The sequence below is a fragment of the Dipodomys spectabilis genome, unplaced genomic scaffold, assembly GCF_019054845.1.
Source record: "Dipodomys spectabilis isolate Male_0828 unplaced genomic scaffold, ASM1905484v1 ptg000669l, whole genome shotgun sequence".
Lineage (NCBI taxonomy): Eukaryota > Metazoa > Chordata > Mammalia > Rodentia > Heteromyidae > Dipodomys > Dipodomys spectabilis.
Window position 1 is genome coordinate 5,504,507 of NW_024871346.1, and position 18,732 is coordinate 5,523,238.

Consider the following 18,732-nt stretch of genomic DNA (forward strand, 5'->3'; position numbering starts at 1 on the left):
AAAGGATGGAGAAAATGTTTGCAAATCATGTATCTGATAACAGGTTGATTTCTAGAACAGAGAGAAACAATCAAAACCAACCTGCTTCAAACATGAACAAAGGAATTGAGTAGACATTTCTCCAAAGAAGATATACAAATGATCAATAAAGTTATTTTTTAAATGTTCAAAATGTATTCATCATTAGGGAAAAGACAAATGTAAAAAAACACCACATTGAGAGCCAGGTATCATTATGTACATCTGTGACCCCAGCACTCAGGAAGCTAAGGAAGGAGAATTGTCCTCTACATAGCGAGGTCCTGTCTCAGAAAGAAAAAAAAAAGCCAGTTGCTGGTATAATCCTAGCTACTCAGGAGGCTGAGATCTGAGGATTGCAGTTTGAATCTAGTTTGGGCAGGAAGATCCATGAGATTCTTATCTCCAATGGACTACAAAAAAAGCTAGAAGTAGAACTGTGACTAAGTGGTAGAATGCCGGCATTGAGTGAAAACGCTAAGGAACAGCACCCAGGCCTTGAGTTCAAGCTCCAGTACTGCTTCCTCCCCCTCAATAAAAATGATCAGAAAGAAAGTGGAAGTCTAGATTTGAACACCTGAAATGAGACTGAGAGCTATGATCATTCATGCAAGCTTCTGTGGCCAGAACTGGCCTTCCCAGGGGAGGACCACCTGCTTCTGCAGGTCACTGAGAACCCCTCAGGCTGCAGGAAGAACCCCGCCACAGGCCATCCCAGGGTCCCTGTGGCTGACAGCCCAGCCTGGCCAAGTTTGGGACCACCAGATTGTCCCTGAGAGGCAGAGAAGCGTGCATGGGCCCGTGTGGTAAACCTCGAAAGCCATCTGGGGAACTGGCTGAGCCAGTCCTGTGGGGGAAATGGTGGAGCCACAGCCCATTGCGTCCTGGCCAAAAGCACAGGACGGTAACGTGGCACTGAGCAGGTCATGGCTCCTCTGTCTGATCTCTCAGCAGTCACAGAAGCTCCTGAGCTTCCTTCCCCTCAGGTAAAAGCAGGGAAGGGACATATGTCCCTCCCACAGGACTGGCTCTTGTATGGATCTTCTTTTTTTTGTTTTTTTGGTCAGTAGTGGGGCCTGAACTCTGGGCCTGGGCGCTGTCCCCCAGCTCTTCAGCTCAAGGCTAGCACTCTACCACTTGCGCCACAGAGCCACTTCCGGCTTTTTTCTGCTTATGTGGTGCTGAGGAATCGAACCCAGGGCTTCATGCATGCAAGGCAAGCACTCTACTGCTGAGCCACCTTCCCAGTCCCAGATGACTCTTATACGGATCTTGGCTGTCAGGGTCAGTGTTTCAGCACCAGCTCTCCAGGGCTGGGGTGGAAGGTCACAATGGAGGACAGAAGCAAGTCAGGGACCACTCTTGGTGAATCTCTTGAGTCTGGTGAACCTGAGTGTATATGGGGGCTAACCAGGGGCCTGGGGGCCTTGCCCTAGCCAAGGCCTTGGAGCCCTGAGATCCCAAAACATAATTCTACCCCCTCCTGATTAGGAGATCCCTGCAAAGCACTGTCTGTCAGAGCTGGGGGAGCAGCCTAGACTTCACCCTCACTCCGTACTACCAAAGGAGTCACACAGATTCTTTCTCGGGGCCCAAGGCCAGCCCCAGAAGGCTCCAGGGAGGCTCTGTTCAAAGTAAGCCTCCAGCCTCCTCCCAGGGTTGAGCCACCACCTCTCACCATCCACCACTGATCTTCACTCACACGGCCATCTGGATCTCTTGGTGCCCCAACAGGTAATCATTAACCCTGGGAAGGCTGCTGGCCCTTTAAGGCTGCCCTGGGAAGAGATGACCTCCTTCTCCCTCCCCCCCCCCCCATGGACTTTATGTCCCCAGGTGTGGGACCATCGGGCCTGGGAGCCTAGATTACCAGAGCTGTCCAGGAAGGCCACTGTGCAAGACCCAGCTGCCCAAGGGAAGGGCAGCAAGCTGTGTGGTGCGGGCGCTTCCCTGTCTTGCTTTGGCCTCAGCCGGGCTGTGTGCCCTGTCCACAGCTCTCTCTCTCCATGCTGCACCCCACCCCACACACACCTCCTCGCAGCAGAGCTCTCTGCTGGCCACCCCCCCCCCCATGCCCATCTGTCATGGTATAAGAAGCAGAACTCTGGTAAGGGCCGCTCCAGCTGTGCCCAGCGAAGAAGCCTCTGGCCTGTAGAAGTCAACAGAGGGCTGCAAAGGCAGAGCAGGTCAGCTCTGGGGCTTGGCCACAGCCTCTAGGCTGATCTCTGAGCCTAGAGTGTTCTTTACAAGCTCCCGGTGCCCCCCACCTCTGGAGTACTCCCCTTCCAGTGCTAAGAGCTGTGCTGGTAAGATTCCCCCCATCCCCAGTGATGGGTGACCTCCCTGCACCCAGAGAACTGTCACCTCTTCCTCAGAGCCCGGGGGAGCCCAGCGCCTGCGTGGCATATGGCCAAGTGCACCACCAAGTGAATGAGCGCTGATGCTTTCACTACTTGTTTAGCTAGAGACAAGGTCTCACTATATAGCCCAGGCTGGCCTCAAACTCCTAAATGATGGCATTACAGGCATGCAGCACCATGCCTGGCTGTATTAGAGGTTTGAAACAATCAGTTCTGCACACAGAAAGAAGCTCCAGACAGGCATGTGCAAGCGGCTCAGCCAAGGGTGGGCCTCGGTCTTTCACCAAAAAGTAAGTGACCTTGAGGGACAATCTGCCCACCTTGGCCTTCTTAGGCCTGTGTCCCACAGCCATTTGGTTGGTAAGCATCAATGAAAGGCCTGCTGTGTGCAGGGCCCTGGGGAGAATGTAGAGCCACATAGGAGAATTAGAAGGCATTGTCTCTGCCCATGGTTGTGGTTAAATGAAGCATCGGAAATAACCTGGGAGCAATGTCAAGGAAAATCAGAAGGGAGTGGACAGATCAAACACAGGAATGAGAAGATAGAAATAAAAGAGCAGACATAACCTCAGGAGGTTTCCCCCAAGAAGTAACTCAGAACATTAGTCCCACCCACCCATTTTCATCCATCCACCCACCCATCCATTGGCACAGACATAAGCGCATGCCAGTCCCGCGGATCTGTGTCTTGCTTCAACAGTGTTTGGACGGAACAGACCCAAGGACTCCTCCTTTCCACCACCAGCTGCCTCTCCACTCACCACCTCTGACCCTTATCTTCTCGCCCATCTCCTGCTTCCAGGACCAACCAACACCGTGTTTTTCTGTGGTTAGCGCTGTATTGACGACCAGCCATGACCTCCCAGATTCGTCAGAATTATTCCACCGAGGTGGAGGCTGCCGTCAACCGCCTGGTCAACTTGCATCTGCGGGCTCCTACACCTACCTCTCTCTGGGCTACTCTCGATCGCGACAATGTGGCTCTGGAGGGCGTGGGCCATTTCTTCCGCGAGTTGGCGGAGGAGAAGCTGAGGGCGCCCAGCGCCCCTGAAGATGCAGAACCAGGATGTGCAGAAACCTTCTCAGGATGAGTGGGGTAAAACCGTGGAAGCCATGGAAGCCGCCCTGGCCCTGGAGAAGAACCTGAACCGAGCCATTGTGGATCTTCACGCCTTGAGTTCTGCTCGCACAGACCCCCATCTCTGTGACTTCCTAGAGAACCACTTCCTGGATGAAGAGGTGAAACTCATCAAGAAGATGAGTGACCACTTAACCAACCTTTGCAGGCTGGGGGCGGCCGCTCAGGCCCAGCTGGGCGAGTATCTTTTCGAACGCCTCACCCTCAAACATGACTAGAAAACTCCAGAGTCCAGCAGCCTTTGAGGGGCCACCTCTGCCTCACCAGATATCAGGGTTTCCGCCCGAGCTTCTGCCTCCAGCCATTGGGAAACTTCCTAACTAACTATCCTGGAGCCCTTCCCAAGCCTTGGACCAAATGAAAATAAAGCTTTTTGCAGAAAAAAAAAAAAAAGCCATCTTGGAGCCAGAAAACAATGGTCAATTGTGTGCTGGTATCTTATGCTTGTAATCCTAGCTACTCAGGAGGCTGAGATCTAAGGATAGAGGTTTGAAGCCAGCCTATTCAGGAGAGTCTGTGAGACTCTTCTCTCCAATTAATCACCAAAAATTCAGTAGAGCTGTGGCTCAAGAAGTAAAACACCAGCTATGAGTTAAGAAAAAAAAAATCAAGCCAGAGTGCCAGGCTCAAGGCCAGGGGCCCATGGCTCCTGCTTGTAATCCTAGCTACTCAGAAGGCTGAGATCTAAGGATCTTGCTTTGAAGCCAGCAGAGGCAGACAAATCTGAGAGACTCCTATCTCCGATGAACCATTTTTTTCCCTCCAGTTGTGGGGCCTGAACTCTGGGCCTGGGCGCTGTCCCTCAGCATTCTAGCTCAAAGCTAGCACCCTACCATTTGAACCACAGCACCACTTCTGGCTTTTTTTCTGCTTATGTGGTGCTGAGGAATCAAACCCAGGGCCTCATGCATGCAAGATGCAAGGCAAGCACTCTACCACTGGGCCAACTTCCCATCCAATGAGGCTTTTTAAAAGCCAGAACTGGAGGTGTGGCTCAAGTGCTACAGACATGAACAAAAAAGCCCAGTGAGAGTGTAAGGCCCTGAGTTCAAGCCCCAATACCTGGCCCATCTCCTACCTTCCTCCCACGCCCCCGAGAAAAAAAAAAAAAAAAACCAGCCTGAGAACACATTCCTCCCCTAGAATTGCTTACACTCTCACTGGACAGTGCCTGAATTAGCATGCTCACACGGCCTCATGCCAAAAGCCCAGGTGAGGGATGTCACAGGGGTGAGCCCTGCAGGAACTTCTACACCAAAACCTGCCCAGCAGATGCATGCTTTGAAGACAGCAGGAGATGCCAGCAGGGAAGAGGCAGGAGGCTGCTGGTGAAGCCCAGACACCTGGCAGGTAAACACGGTTAATGGTGACCTGTTGTTTTCTCTAGGTTCCTGGTGACCTCACCTTTGACCAACAATTTCTTGGCGCTCGCTCAGTCTGCCAAGGGGGCAAAGGGACTGGAGTAGGAAGGTAAACAGGAGGCGAGGCCAAAGGTAGCCCTGGAAGACAAAGGGCACATTCCAAAAAGTCTCACCAGCCCCAGGCCTGTGGCAGGGCCCAAAGTCCACTGGGGAACCACTGGTTCTCCAGCCAGCAGAAATACCATCAATTCTCCATCACCAGCTGATCACCTGGGGAAAGGATGCTTTTGGCTGACTGTGAGGAGCAACTCCTCTTTCTAATTTCCCAGACCATCCCAAGGGCCCCCTTGTGCTAAAAGCTGAGGTTGGCTAGGGGGCGATGGGGATTCTTACCTGGACCAGACCTTTCTTCCCAGGACCTTCTCTTAGCTGCCCTTAGTTGAGGTGTCACCATCAGCCCACGTCCCTCGGCCCACACTTCCTAGGGATTGAGGGGTCCTGCAGCTATGCTGGGTTGCTATCCTGCCACGGACCCCAAAAGGAAGTCTTAGAATCCCTCAGCTGCCTGGCAGGCCCTGTCTGTCACCCACAGGCTATGTGACCTTGAACACATCAGCGAATCTCAGTGTTGTCATCTATAAAATGGGGGTGCATGTGAATTACAGGTTGTTAAACCTTTTAAAGGAATATAATGCAATGAAATAAACTTAGGCATCATTATCCGCAATGCTGGGTATTACTAGAGGTCACAGGAACTTCCAGTCTTTTTTTAGTGGGGAGGAGGGCAGATTTTTCCCACTCGCTAGGCAAGCAATCTACCACGTGAGCCATGCCTCCAACCTGCTATTTAGAACTTCCTTCCTTCCTTTATTATTTATTTATTGCTTGCCAGTCCTGGATCTTAAGCTCTGGGACTGGGCACTATCCCTGAGCTTCTTTTGCTCAAGGCTAGCACTCTACCACTTGAGCCACAGCTTCACTTTATTGGAGATCAGAGTTTCACAGACTTTCCTTCCCAGGCTGGCTCCTAACTGTGATCCTCAGATTTCAGCCTCTTCAGTAGCTAAGCGTGAGCCACCAGCACCCAGCTAAACTTCCAATTTTACTGATGAAGAAACTGGCCTTTTGTTTCTTTGTCTAAGACCAGGACTCGAACCCAGTATCTGACGCTTGCTTTCACTCATTAGCTGGTGCTCTATGACCTGAGCCACACCTCCAACCCCTAACCTGGCCTTTTAGATTTGAGTTCCTAAACGTTGAAGGATACAGGTCTTTTAGGGAATCTGATAACAGATAAAGACTTTGCCCTGTAAATCTTAAAACTCATTCATGGACTCATTTCTCCCCCCTCAGTGACAGAGCAGGAGGAGAAAGGTAGTCACAGGCTGAAGCTCCATGAGCCCCAAGGAAACAAGGGCAAATCCTAAGTGTCAAAAAGCAAACCTCATTAAAAGAATGCCACCCCCCCTCCACAAGGCCCCGGTGGTCCCCCAAACTCCTCATTTCTCGACTCTCAACTGTGTGCACTCCTGCCCAGCCACTCCGGGTTGGTGAATTCCACTGTGGTCTTTGAAAGTCAATGGAATCTTGGAGCCCATCAGTACAAACCCCTTTATCTTTACAGATGAGAACGGCAAGCAACCCAAGGTATGCTGACTTGCTTAAAGTCGCTCCGATCATCAGGACAGGAGCCAGGCAGCAAGAACTGACTCAGTCTCACGTGAGCATGCGCTGAGGACCTACTGTGGGTCCTGTGCCCCGCAGCGAGGGGAGGGGAGGGGACAGGCTGCCAAGAAAGGAGGAGCTGCCACTGGATTGGCCAAGCACGTCGAAAATCCTTGGAATGAAAGTGCACACGGGGTCACCTAGCACCTGCTTATGCAAGAGAAGTTGCAAAATCTAAATGCTCAGCAAAGGCAGGGCTGGACCATTCATTCATTTATTCATTCAACGAACATTTATTAAATCCAAGCATTAAACATGAGACAGAGAAAGCAATCATCCAGACAGGTGCCCGTTCACCCCTGAAAACCCACACAGGAAGAACGCCCATCTCTAAACAAAGACCGAGAATTTAGCTAGAAAGAAATGCATGGAGACCATTAAAAGGTGATGCATAAGCATGGATGACGTCACCTGTAGGGGAGATGGAGGGAGGCCTCCCAGAGGAGCTGACATTTGAACTGAAGTCTAACAGGTAAGGAGGTACGGAAGGCACAATGTCCCTGAAGGAGGGGCCAATCCAGTTGGCCAAAGCGTGGGTTCACACGTCGGACCAATCTGGCCAATCTGGTCATGGAGCAAGGACAAAGACAGAGTGGGAGCATTTGTTCATTCATTTATTCATTCAACAAGTACCCATTGAACCCTCAGCCCTACATAAGCGAAACAGTCACCTAGATCAGGCACCAAAGGCTCACGCCATTAATCCTAGCTATTCAGGAGGCTGCGATCAGAGGATCGTGGTTCAAACCTAGCCTGGGCAGGAAAGTCCATGAGACTCTTATTTCCAATGTAACCCCGAAAAAATAAAAAACAGAAGTAGAGTTACGGCTCAAGTGATAGAGCACCAGCCTTGAGTGAAAAAGCTAAGGGACAACACCCAGGCCCTAAGTTTAAGCCCCACATTCCCCTCAGCCCCAAGAAGAAAAAAAGTCACCTAAAGTTGGTATTCCCGAACTCCTAAAGAGGAAGAAAGGTGGTCTGTCTTTGAGCAGACAGGAAGCCTGGTGGTGTAGTTTGTTTAGCTGCTGGGAGGAGCAAGAATCAGAGGTCAGGCCAGACAGCGTCAAAAGAGGAACACGGAACGGAAATGTATTGAAGGTAGACGCCGGAGGAGTGAGACGGGAGGAGCGCAGGCCATGGCTTCGAGTGACTGCGTGAACGGCGAGGCCCTTTGCAGATCTAGGAAGGCCATAGGTTTGCAAGGAAAACCAAGGCTGACAACACGGGAGCAGGGCAGAGCCTGCTGTCCTGGGCCCACAAAGCCTCTCCCTGCTGAGTACCCTACAAGGCGGTGCAGCCACTGGGCAGCACACAGAGCCACCGAAAGAAGGAGCAAAGGAGGCCCGGTGGGGGATGGGCGGGCTCTCAAGGTAGCCCCAGTGGCCATTAGTGGCTCGCTGAGGGATCCTGGGAGCTGGGGCATGCACAGTAGACACCTTTCCATTCTCTTCTTTGGGAATTCCCCCTCTGAGCCTGTTCCCGGTAACCATCCTGTCTTCCCGCTTCCACTGACCTCTGCCCAGGTGCCTCCCATCCAGCCAACAAAGGTCTGTTGCCGTCTTCTGTGTGCCAGCCAGGTGCTGGGGGCACACACAGTGAGTAATGCACACGTGCCCCATCGCGCATGGTCAAGCCAGGTAGAAGTCAGCTCATAAGCAGAGAGGTCAGCAGACAAGGGGCAAAGGACAGGAAAGACCATCACCCATGGAGAAGTCATTCACTCATCCAATAAACTGAGCACCTACTATGTGTTCCAAGGAGTTAAGATACTTCAGTGAACAGAACAAAGTTACTCACCCTTCCAAGCCAGGCATGGTAGGGAATGCCTGTGGTCCTAGCCTCCCAGGGGGCAGAGACAAGAGAATCACCCTTGGAGGCTAGCCTAAGACCCTATCTCAAAAACAAACTAAAAGCTGGAGCTGTTGGTGACTACCATCCTAGTTATTCAAAAGGCTGAGATTGGAGGATCATAGTTCGTAGCCAGCCCAGACAGGAAAATCTGTGAGACTCTTATGACCAATTAATCACTTAAAAAAAAAAATCCAGAAGTAGAGCTGTAGCTCAAGTGGCAGAATGCTAGCCTTGAGCAGGGTGGCGGAAGCTCAGGGACAGCATCCAGGCCTCAGGACCAACCCTGCCCCTCCACCCCCCCCCCCCACACCCTCACTACAAACACTAACAGGGATGCAGATCAATAGAAGAATGCTTCAACACTTGCCTAATGAGCACAAGGCCCAAAATTCAGTCTTTAGTAGGTAGGTAGGCAGGTAGGTAGGTAGGTAGATAGGTGAATGGATGGATGGATGGATGGATGGATGGATGGATGGATGGATGGATGGATGGATGGATAAACAGGCAGGCAGGCAGGCAGGCAGGCAGACAGACAGACAGACAGACAGATAGATACAAAGATACATAGATAGATAGATACTCTGTGGCACTTAGATTCTAGCAGGGGAAACACAGACAATTCACCATGCACATCCATCCATCCATCCATACATGCACTTACAATATGAGAATGTGAGAAATCGATATGTTTAGAGAATGAGGCAAGGGAAAGGGGCCATTTTCAATAGGGAGCTCAGGAAGGCTTCCCTGGGAAAAGACGAAGAGGACGGCTAGGTCTGGCAGCTATCTGGAGGCAGATCTCTCCAGGCCTTGGGGAAGACTGCGCCTGTGGCCTGGGGCAGGAGCGCGGCTGTGTTTGAAGCACACTTGCTGCTCTTGGAAGGGAATCACACCAGACCTTAAAGACCTTTTGCTCTCAGCAAAGCCAGGAGCCACTGGCAGAGATCTGAGATGAAAGGTGACCTGGTCTGACCTCCGTCTTTCCTCATGAAAGGAAGTGATTGTAGGAAATGACCGGAAGAGGAGGTGGCTACTTCAGGGAAAATGGTTGGGGGGGGAGCGGGTGTCTTCCTGGAGCTGTGGGGCCAGGCACAGCCACCCCCATTTGCCTTCCATGCTCCTCCATCTACCAATGGGGGGGAGAGCCTTCTGCGGCCCTCTCCTCCATCCTCTCCCTTTCCCCCTTTTCCTTTTGTCTTCTGCCCTACAGATTGGGGACCTGCCTTTCCAGTGCTCCTTGGACCTAGCTCTCAGCCTTTCCCCATGGGGTTGGGGAGGGGACTGAGGCCCTGAGAGGAAATGACGCCACCCTAGGTCACCGTGAGATTATAACCCAGGTGCCATCCACACCCAGGACACCTCAACTTCTGGTGTACACCTTGGGGTCCAGCGGCAGCAGTCCACACATCAGGGAAAGAAGGGCACTGACTCTGGCCAGGTAGGGCAGAGATGGTTTTCTGAAAGAAGCTGGGTTCAGACGGCCAGGGAAAATGACCTCTACGGATGAAGAGCCCCAACCCTGTCCCTATGGGAGACCTCTGCCCACGCCACCCCCCAGAAATGCCTCTGCCAGACAATGTATCAAAGGCTCTAAGGGCTCTAAGGCGCGTGTAAGTGGCTCCCGCCTGTCATCCTAGCTACTCCAGAGGCTGAGATCTGAGGATCACAATTCAAAGCCAGCCCAGATAGGAAAGTCCCTGAGACTCTCATCTCCAACTAACCAGCAAAACATTGGAAGTGGAGCTGTGGCTCGAGCCTTGAGGGAAAAAGCCAAGGGAGAACACCAGGAAGCCCCTAGTTCAAGCCATAGTACTGGCCCCCAAAATGTGAATGACATCTACTCCAGGGAATAGAGAGAATCCTCAGCCCCACCCCAGCCTGCTCCACCTGCGGGCCTACAAATGTGTGTCAGCTTCCCAGGTCCTCTCTCTGTTCCAGAACAGCTCTGGCTCCCTTTGGCTGTCACGTGCCATGTGTGGCAGTGGCCTCCAACACCTGAGCCATCTGCGATTCATCCGTCAGCTTCTGCCCCTGGCCTAGGAAGGCTGGCCAGGTGGACTCAGCCCTAAATAGGATAAGGCCTCCCTCACCCCAGACCCCCCAGACCTTATTGTCTACTGTGAACCACAGGAATGGGTCACACACACACACACACACACACACACGGCCATGTGCAATGCACGTTGGCTCTGTGTGACCTCACACCCCTTTCAAGACCTCTCTGGTCTGATCTGGGACTGAAGAGGTTTCCAAAATCTTTTCTATCCCAGAATCCAAGCAGGGGCTTTAATCAGGTATTTCCATACTTGTGATTTCCAGGCGACAAGGGACCCACAAGTGAGAAGACGGTGTGGCAGCAGAGAGAGGAGACTGTGAGGAGCAGGACCCCCCAATAACGCCCCACACCACCAGGGAGAGAGAGAGAGAGAGAGACGGCATTGCCGGAGGTGCTCTGCCAAACCAGGGCGCCCTGAAGCCACCTCCTGCGGGGACAAAGATGGACTCCACCGGGGCTCCCTGGGGACAGGCCTGCCCCCTCTCACTGGGGCTCAGGAGGTGCACCCACCTCCGCTCTCACCATTGTGGCCCTCCTTTTCCCAATCCTCCCCCTCTTGGTAGCCTGCTCAGCCTACTACACGCTCAGCTGCCCACAGCCCCAAAGGGCAGGGGGGGAGGGGGAGGGGGAGAGGGAGGGGGAGGGAGGGGAGAGGGGCCAAACTATCTCAACACTAGCTGTTAGCAGGTCCTTGCCACTTGGAGTCTCTGAAATCTTCAGCTCACACTCGATGTGATCCTCTCTGGGCACAGGGGTCTTGAGCGCCACAGACTCCAAAAGAATTGCACAGTTGAGAGTCCTTGGCCCCTGGCTCTTGGTCCCTCATGGTCCGCTTCCCCCACGCCCCAGGAAAGGGTTAAGGCAGCTCCCCGGGTAGAGGGCAGTTGGGAAAGCTGAGCAGGAAGTGAGTTTCTCCACTTGGCCTAAGCATTGGTTTCCCAATCCAATGTGACAACTGTGGGGACAAAGCCAGGCTGAGACAGCCAGGCAGGCTAGGCCTCGCCAGGCCATGGCATCTAGAACCTTCTCCTGTTGGAGTGGCCCAAGGAACCAAGGCTGTCATGTGGGAGGGACCCAGGACACACTGAGGCAGGAAGGCAGGAAGGCAGGGAGGGGTCCTGGATGGAAGCTTCCATGTGGGCCCCACACACAAGGACAGGTCTGTCCCTGTCACCTTTCTGTCATTGCTCCTAAGAGTCTTCTAGACTTTTTCATTTTGCCCTAACCCATGTGATGGACACATTCTGCATGAGACCCAGAACACCTAGACACACACCTGCCACTGAGGTTTCGAGAAATAACACTTCTCTCCTGTGAGGCTCTCTGAGAGTTTTCTTTCTGTGAGAGGAGGTGGGGAGGGGAGGCTGTACGGGCTTGAATTTGGGGCTTCCCTTCTTGGCTTGTTCACCCAAGACTGGCCCTCTACTACTTGGACCACAGCTCCCCTTCTCTGAGACTTTTCTACCCTGTTCTCTTTCACCTGTTAGAAAGCATTACTGGTTAACGGCCTGATCTACAGCTTGACCACTATTTGAAAATGGCCATCCCAAGGCCAGCAGCTAGATATGGTGGCATTGTCCGGCTGGGGTCACGGTGGCCCAGCTAAGAACCAACTGCCTCAGCTCAAAGGACTAGTGGCCACTGAGGCCCGCCAGAGCTCAGAGTCTTGGCTCCCGGGGAAACTGTTGTGCTAGAAGTTTCCAGAACACAGAGGGGGAGAGATGTTTTTTTCCTCAAGATGGCTACCTGCAGGCCGCCTGAGGGTAGAGGCTCACACAACTGGCCTCAGGGGGCCAGTTTGTGTCAGGTCTCTACTGCTGGCAGAAATTAAGGACCTACCCAGAACAGAGACCACGGGTGATGTCAGGAGGAGGAGAATGCATTAAAAGAACTCACCTGGGCTGCAGATCTAGCTACTTCCTTCCGCCAGGTACCATGGCCCACAAGCACAGGGTGTCCAGATATGTTTGAATTTCAGATAATCAACATCAGATCTGAGGAAGAACTTTCCGGGTCTCCGGTATTGATCCAAGGTGTGGTGCGGCAGAAGGAGCGTATCTGAGACACCCTCGGCCTTGGAGGGCCGTCTGCAGAGCACAGAGGCCGCCGGCCCAAAATGCTCTTCTCCCCACCACCCCCCGTCCCCCCCCCCCCCCCCTCCACTCTGAAGTGGAGAAAACTTGGCCTAGGGAGAGAAGGAGACCGAGAGCCTTTGCAACAGGCCTGTGAGGGTGGGTAGACAAGACAGTCCAAGGCTTTCTTTGGTGTTTTCTGGCAGCCACACATAGCAGGCCATCTGAGATAAGCCAGACCTCGGGAGAACTTCCTGTGAGGTAAATACCAATGGCCTACATCCGGGCATGTGGGGCCTGGGCTGGGACGAGCATTTCCCACAGCCATGGGCCCAGGGAAGGTCTTGCAGCAAGGTGCCCGCACCTTTCCTCACGCCATGCCTCTTGTGCCCTTCCCCCCCCTCCCCCCCCCCCCCTCGCGTTTGGATTTTTACAGTGGCTGCTGGGACAGACAGTGCCCCAGGAGGACCCAGAGTGGCCACGGCTGGGAGGAAACGGGGTGAGCCTTGCCAGTCCCCACCCTTGCGGCCTGTGTGGGACTCATGGCCCTTTCTCCAGCCTCAGACTCAGATTCAGACAGACTCTTATTGCCAATTCACCAGCAAAAAGCCAGAATTGCAAAAGTGGCTCAAGTGGTGGAGAGCCAGCCAGCAGAAAAAGCCTTGAGAGAGCACAAGGCTCTGAGTTTAAGTCCCATACTGTCAAGAAAGGAGAGAGATGTGGGGGAGGGAGGGAGAGGGAGGGAAAGGAAGAAAGAAAGAGAGAGGGAGGGAGGAAAAGAAGGGAAAGAGAGAACACGCCTGAGAGAGAGAGAGGGAGGGAGGAAAGACAGTCCGGAAGGAAGCCAAATTATAGGGGTGCAGCTCCCCTCTGGGCATGGGCCACATCCTGGTCATAGGAGGGAACTATGGAGCCTGGGACTCTGCTCCAGGCCTTGCCAGCACCTCACTGAGAGGAAAGGAAAAGTCTTTCTCATTTGCCCTATGCATTTCCTTATGTGTCTCTGCACTAGCTATTGCCACACCAAGGGAAAAACCTTCCAGAATGCTGAGCCTTTCATGATCGGCCTCAAGGGAATAAGTGCAGAGCTGAGCCCTGAGCTCAGGGAGCACGCAGGGGGCGGGAGAACCTCCCTGCCCCGTGGACCTGACAGCCAGGCAGCCGAGATCATTTGTTCACTCCTTCGTTCATTCCCTCACTCATTCATACCCTCATTCCTTCACCATTTGCCCATTCACTCATTTCACTGCTTCACTTGCTTATCTGCTCTTCACTCATTCATTTCAATTCACACATTCATTTCATCCCTCCCTCATTCTTCATGTTTTTCACTCACTCACTCACTTCTTATCCACTCACTTATTTGTTCATTCACTCACTCATCACACAATGCTATATTGATGATGTCTGCCCCCATTTTCCCAGTGCTAGGTACTGAACCCAAGACCTCCACACCTGCCAGGTGAGCATGCTACCACAGAGTGACGACACCCTCAGCCTTATTGAGACCCTTTTTCTTTTCCTTTTTCAGAAGGTCTCACTGTGTGTTCACACCAGCCTCCAACTCCCAATCTTCCTGCCTTAGACTTCTCAGTGCTGGAATTACAGGCTCTAAGTCCCTCTTAAGTGACAATCACATTACACTCATTGTCTAATTTAATCCACACCAACACCCAAAGGTAGGTAGTACAGTGCTGGTATTCTAGATCAAGACAGTGAGGCCCAGAGAGGCCAAGCAATTTACCCAAGGTCCCAGAGCCAGAAAATGTCAAAAGTAGAACTCAGCTCTGTCTAGTCCAAATTCTCTTTGAATGGCAATAGTTAACCTTCCTTGGGTACTTACTGCATGCCAGTCGCCAGCTCATCGCATTTCTCTGAGCATCTCTAGAATGGGGCTACTATTATTCAGAGCCATAGGATTGGCCCCGGGTGCCCATTCTGACATCTATACCACGCTGCCTGCTTTACAGATGCCATTGATATTCAGAAATTTGGGGACTGGAAATGTGGCTCCATTGGTAGAATGTTGTCTAGCTAGTACAAAGCTTTGAGCTCAAACCTCAGTACCACTAAAAAAAGTTTTGGGGTGTTTTTGGTCCAAGACTGGGATTCAAATGTGGTACCTGATATGTTGGGTTCATTGGCTTGCATTCTACCAGCTGAACTACTCCTCCAACCCTATTTTGTCTTTCTTTTAAAGAAAAAAAAAAAGGAAAATCAAGCCCGGGCATCGGTAGCCATGCTAACTCAGGAGGCTGAGCTCTGAAGATCACAGTGCAAAGACAAACCGGTCAGGAAAGTCTGTGAGACTCTCATCTCCAATGAACCACCAGCAAACCTAAAGTGATGCTGTAGCTCAAGTGGTAGAGTGCTTGCCTTTTGCTGAAGGACTGAGGGACAGCGCCCAGGCCCAGAGTTTAAGCCCATGACCATGAAAGAAACAAAGAAAGAAAGAAAGAAAAAAAGAAAGAGAGAGAGAAAGAGAGAGAGAGAGAGAGAGAGACGAAGGAAGGAAGGAAGGAAGGAAGGAAGGAAGGAAGGAAGGAAGGAAGGAAGGAAGGAAGGAAGGAAGGAAGGAAGGAAGGAAGGAGAGAAAGGAAGGAAGGGAGGAAGGAAGGAAGGAAGAAAGGAAGGAAGGAAGGAAGGAAGGAAGGAAGGAAGGAAGGAAGGAAGGAAGGAAGGAAGGAAGGAAGGAAGGAAGGAAGGAAGGAAAAGAAAAGTTTCCTAAGCTTCGGCTTAGAAGTTCTCAGGGTTGAGTCTGTGTTTAGGACTTGGGAGACTCAGGCCCAGAAATAGCAGCCTGGGTTTGAACTGGGGCAGTCCGGTGTGCAGGGCCAAAGTCACCCAGCGTTATCAACTCTGTGACTGCCAGAGAGGAGACTATTAATAGCTGTGGGTGTTTATCACTGCGCAGTCAGTAGCTCCCGGAGGACGGTGGGGTCAGGGGACCTCAGCCAGGTCAACCCCCCACCTCTGGCCCCATGAGTACTCATCCAAGAAGCTGGCGCCTCAACTGGGCCTCACTCCACTCGAGAGCCCTTACCCAATCCTGCAGCCGCCCTGGGACAGACAGTGTGACCCCTGCCACACTGTGCTTGCAAGCCGTGTGATGGACTCGTGTAGAGAATTCATGACCAGGCTTCTTGCTGCGGGCGGGAGGGGGGTGTCTGTGGGGAACAGGCCTGGCCTCAGGGCCCTGAAGACCTAACCTGTGGCCTTGTTGTCTCTCTCTGGAGCTGGTGATGAGAAGGGGTTGGGAATCACACGAGCCCTAGAGAGGGAGGGAGAGGGCATGATGGTGCCCGGGCTGGAGACCCTGTAGGACCCAAGTCCAGACTACAAGCAAACCCTGGCCGGGCACTTGTAGCTCACACCCACAATGAAGAGGCTGAGATCTTAGGATCAGGACTAGAAGCCAGCTTGAGTAGCAAAAAAAAAAAAAAAAGTCCATGACTATCTCCCATTAACCACCACAAAGCTGGAAGTAGAGATGTGACTCAAATGGTAGAGCGAACCTTGAGTTAAAAAAAAAAAGTAAGAGACAAAGTCCAAGCCCTGAGTTCAAGCCCCAGAACTACCACAGACAGACAGACAGACAGACAGACAGACAGACAGACACACACACACACACACACACACACACACACCAAACCCTGCCTCAGAATATTTGTCCTAGAAGACATCTAGGCAACCAGATATTTCTTCTTGGGGAAGCTTCTGGAACAAACACTCCTGAGGGTCTCTACGGTAGGCCGCTCAGGGGTAGCTGGCCTGAACATCCCTACCTGGCTGCATGGGTTCTGCCAGAAGCCAGGGGCCTCTTCCATCAGACTGCACGTTCATGATGTGCCTTGAGGGACAGGAGGAGAAGGTCGGCCTTGTGTCTTGGCCATTTGTTCATTCATTCCACAGATACTCAAGCCATCCTTTCTGCGTCCAGATCCCTACTGGGAGACCCCACGTCCTGGTACAGTCCTTTCCCCATGCCAGCTTCCAGGGCCCTATCTACTCTGGTCTGCCTCACACCCCAGCTGGAAGTAAATGTGTATTTGCAATGACACAGCCAGGGTGTTCTCACTAAACAAAAAAAGAAAAAAAGGCCAACCATGGTGGCTTATGCCTATAATCCTAGCAACTTGGGAGGCAGAGTTGAAGAGGACTGTAATTCAAGATCAGTCCAGGCAAAAAGCCAGCGAGACCTCATCGCGACAAAACAGTTGGATGTAACGGTATAGCCCGATCATCCTGGGTAGGCAGGAGGCACAAATAGGAGGATCACAATCCAGGCCAACAGACAGAAGGACAAGACTCTATCTGAAAAATAACTACAGCAAAAAGGACTGCAGTTGTAGTTCAAGTGGTTAGAGAGCCTGCTTAGAATGCATGGAGGCCCCGAGTTCAAACCCCAGTGCTGCCAAAAAAAGCGGGGGCAGGGAAGCCGGGTGCCGGTGGCTCACGCCTGTGATCCTAGCTACTCAGGAGGCTGAGATCTGAGGATCGCGGTTCAAAGCCAGCCCGGGCAGGGAAAGTCCATGAGACTCTTATCTCCAATAAACCACTAGAAAACCGGAAGTGGCGCTGTGACTCAAGTGGTAGAGCACTTGCCTTGAGCCGAAGAGCACAGGGACAGCGCCCAGGCCCAGAGTTCAAGCCCCATGACCGACCAAAAAAAAAAGGTGGGGGGTAGGGAGAGGGAGAAATAGTCAAACTGTCATCAAGTATCCAAAGAAGAAAAGAAAGATTGTCCTAGGAGCAATATAATTACTATAATATTAATAATATAATAATAGATAAGCAATACCTCCATGCCAGTTGCTGCCACATGTAACAGTTTCCACCAGGCTCCACCAGGATGGATTTCTGTTCCTATTTTCTTTTTTTTAATTGCATTTTATTGTAAAGATGCTGTACAGAGGGGTTACAGTTACATGAGTAAATCTGTTCCTATTTTCACAAGATGAGAAAGTGGAGACCGGGAACTAAGTTATCCAATGGCAGACCCGAGATTCCAACCTGCATTTGTCAGACGTCTCAGCAGGACATGGAGTGGTCCAGACTGACTGTGCCGGGCACTGGGCAGAGCATGTGAGGAGACATCCCCAGGGCCCAGGCCTCTTAGGTCATCTCCTGAGGGACTTCAGTCCAGGGTGGCTGGCCCAGCCACCCATGAGAAGGGGAATAGAGGCCCAGTCTTCCTGCAGGAAGACGAGGAGGCATTGAATGAGGACCTCAGCGGGGACAGGTAGAGGCCTCGGAAATGAGAACGTGTTGGCATCTACCCTACTTGGAGCCACACCAAGGGACCATCAGGGGAAGTCTGGAGAAATAGCAAGGCCAGGCTGGCGAGCTGTACGTGGCTCATGACCGTTAGTGAGCCCCATTGGGACTGTAAATATGAGAGGGAGGACAGGGCTGGAGGCCCTGAGAAGGGTCATCTAGCTCTACCTCCTGGGATTCCTGACACCTCCAAGAGCCACAGGAAGGGCAGGTGGGGCCTTCCTAAGACTGATGTCCATCTTTGTCAACAAACAAGTATGTGAGGACAGGTTTCTCCTAAAGGCAGGGAGCATCCTGAGGGCCAGGGTCTGGTCACCTCTCTGCCTAGGAGCTCCCTGAGGGTAGAAATTACATTTCCCTTGCTAAGAGATGAATTCAGAGCCCAGGGCGCTGGTTGCTCACACCTGTCATCCTAGTTACTCAAGAGGCTGAGATGTGAGGATCAAGGTACAAAGCCAGCCTAGGTAGAAAGTCCATGAGAATTTTTATATCCAGTTAACCAGCAAAAAGCCAGAAATAGAGGTGTGGCTCAAGTGGTAGAGCACCAGTCTTGAGTGCAAAAGCTAGGGGACAAGTGCCCAGACCCTGAGTTCAAGACCCAGTGTGGAGTCGGGGCGGGGGGGGGGGGGGGGGTTGCGAAAAAGAAAAACCAAGATGAACTCTCCTTTGAAATCAATCACCTTCAGGTCCCAACTTGTTCATCCTGAGGTGACCCAGGCCCTCTTTCCTTCCTCCCATAGACGTCTTTGTCTGGTGATCCCTGGGTTCTAGCTCTTTCCTTTCCGAATCCCCTTTCTGTCCCCACTGCTATAGCTACTCCCTCAAGCCTTGTGTTTTCCATTTCCAGCAGATTGTAAATATTTACCATTTCCTT

At 52.1% G+C, this 18,732-nt stretch overlaps 1 pseudogene; it reads left to right on the forward strand.

Annotated features, from left to right (window-relative positions):
• Positions 1 to 3,038: 3,038 nt before the first annotated feature.
• LOC122101573 lies at positions 3,039 to 3,749 on the forward strand (annotated as a pseudogene).
• Positions 3,750 to 18,732: the final 14,983 nt, after the last annotated feature.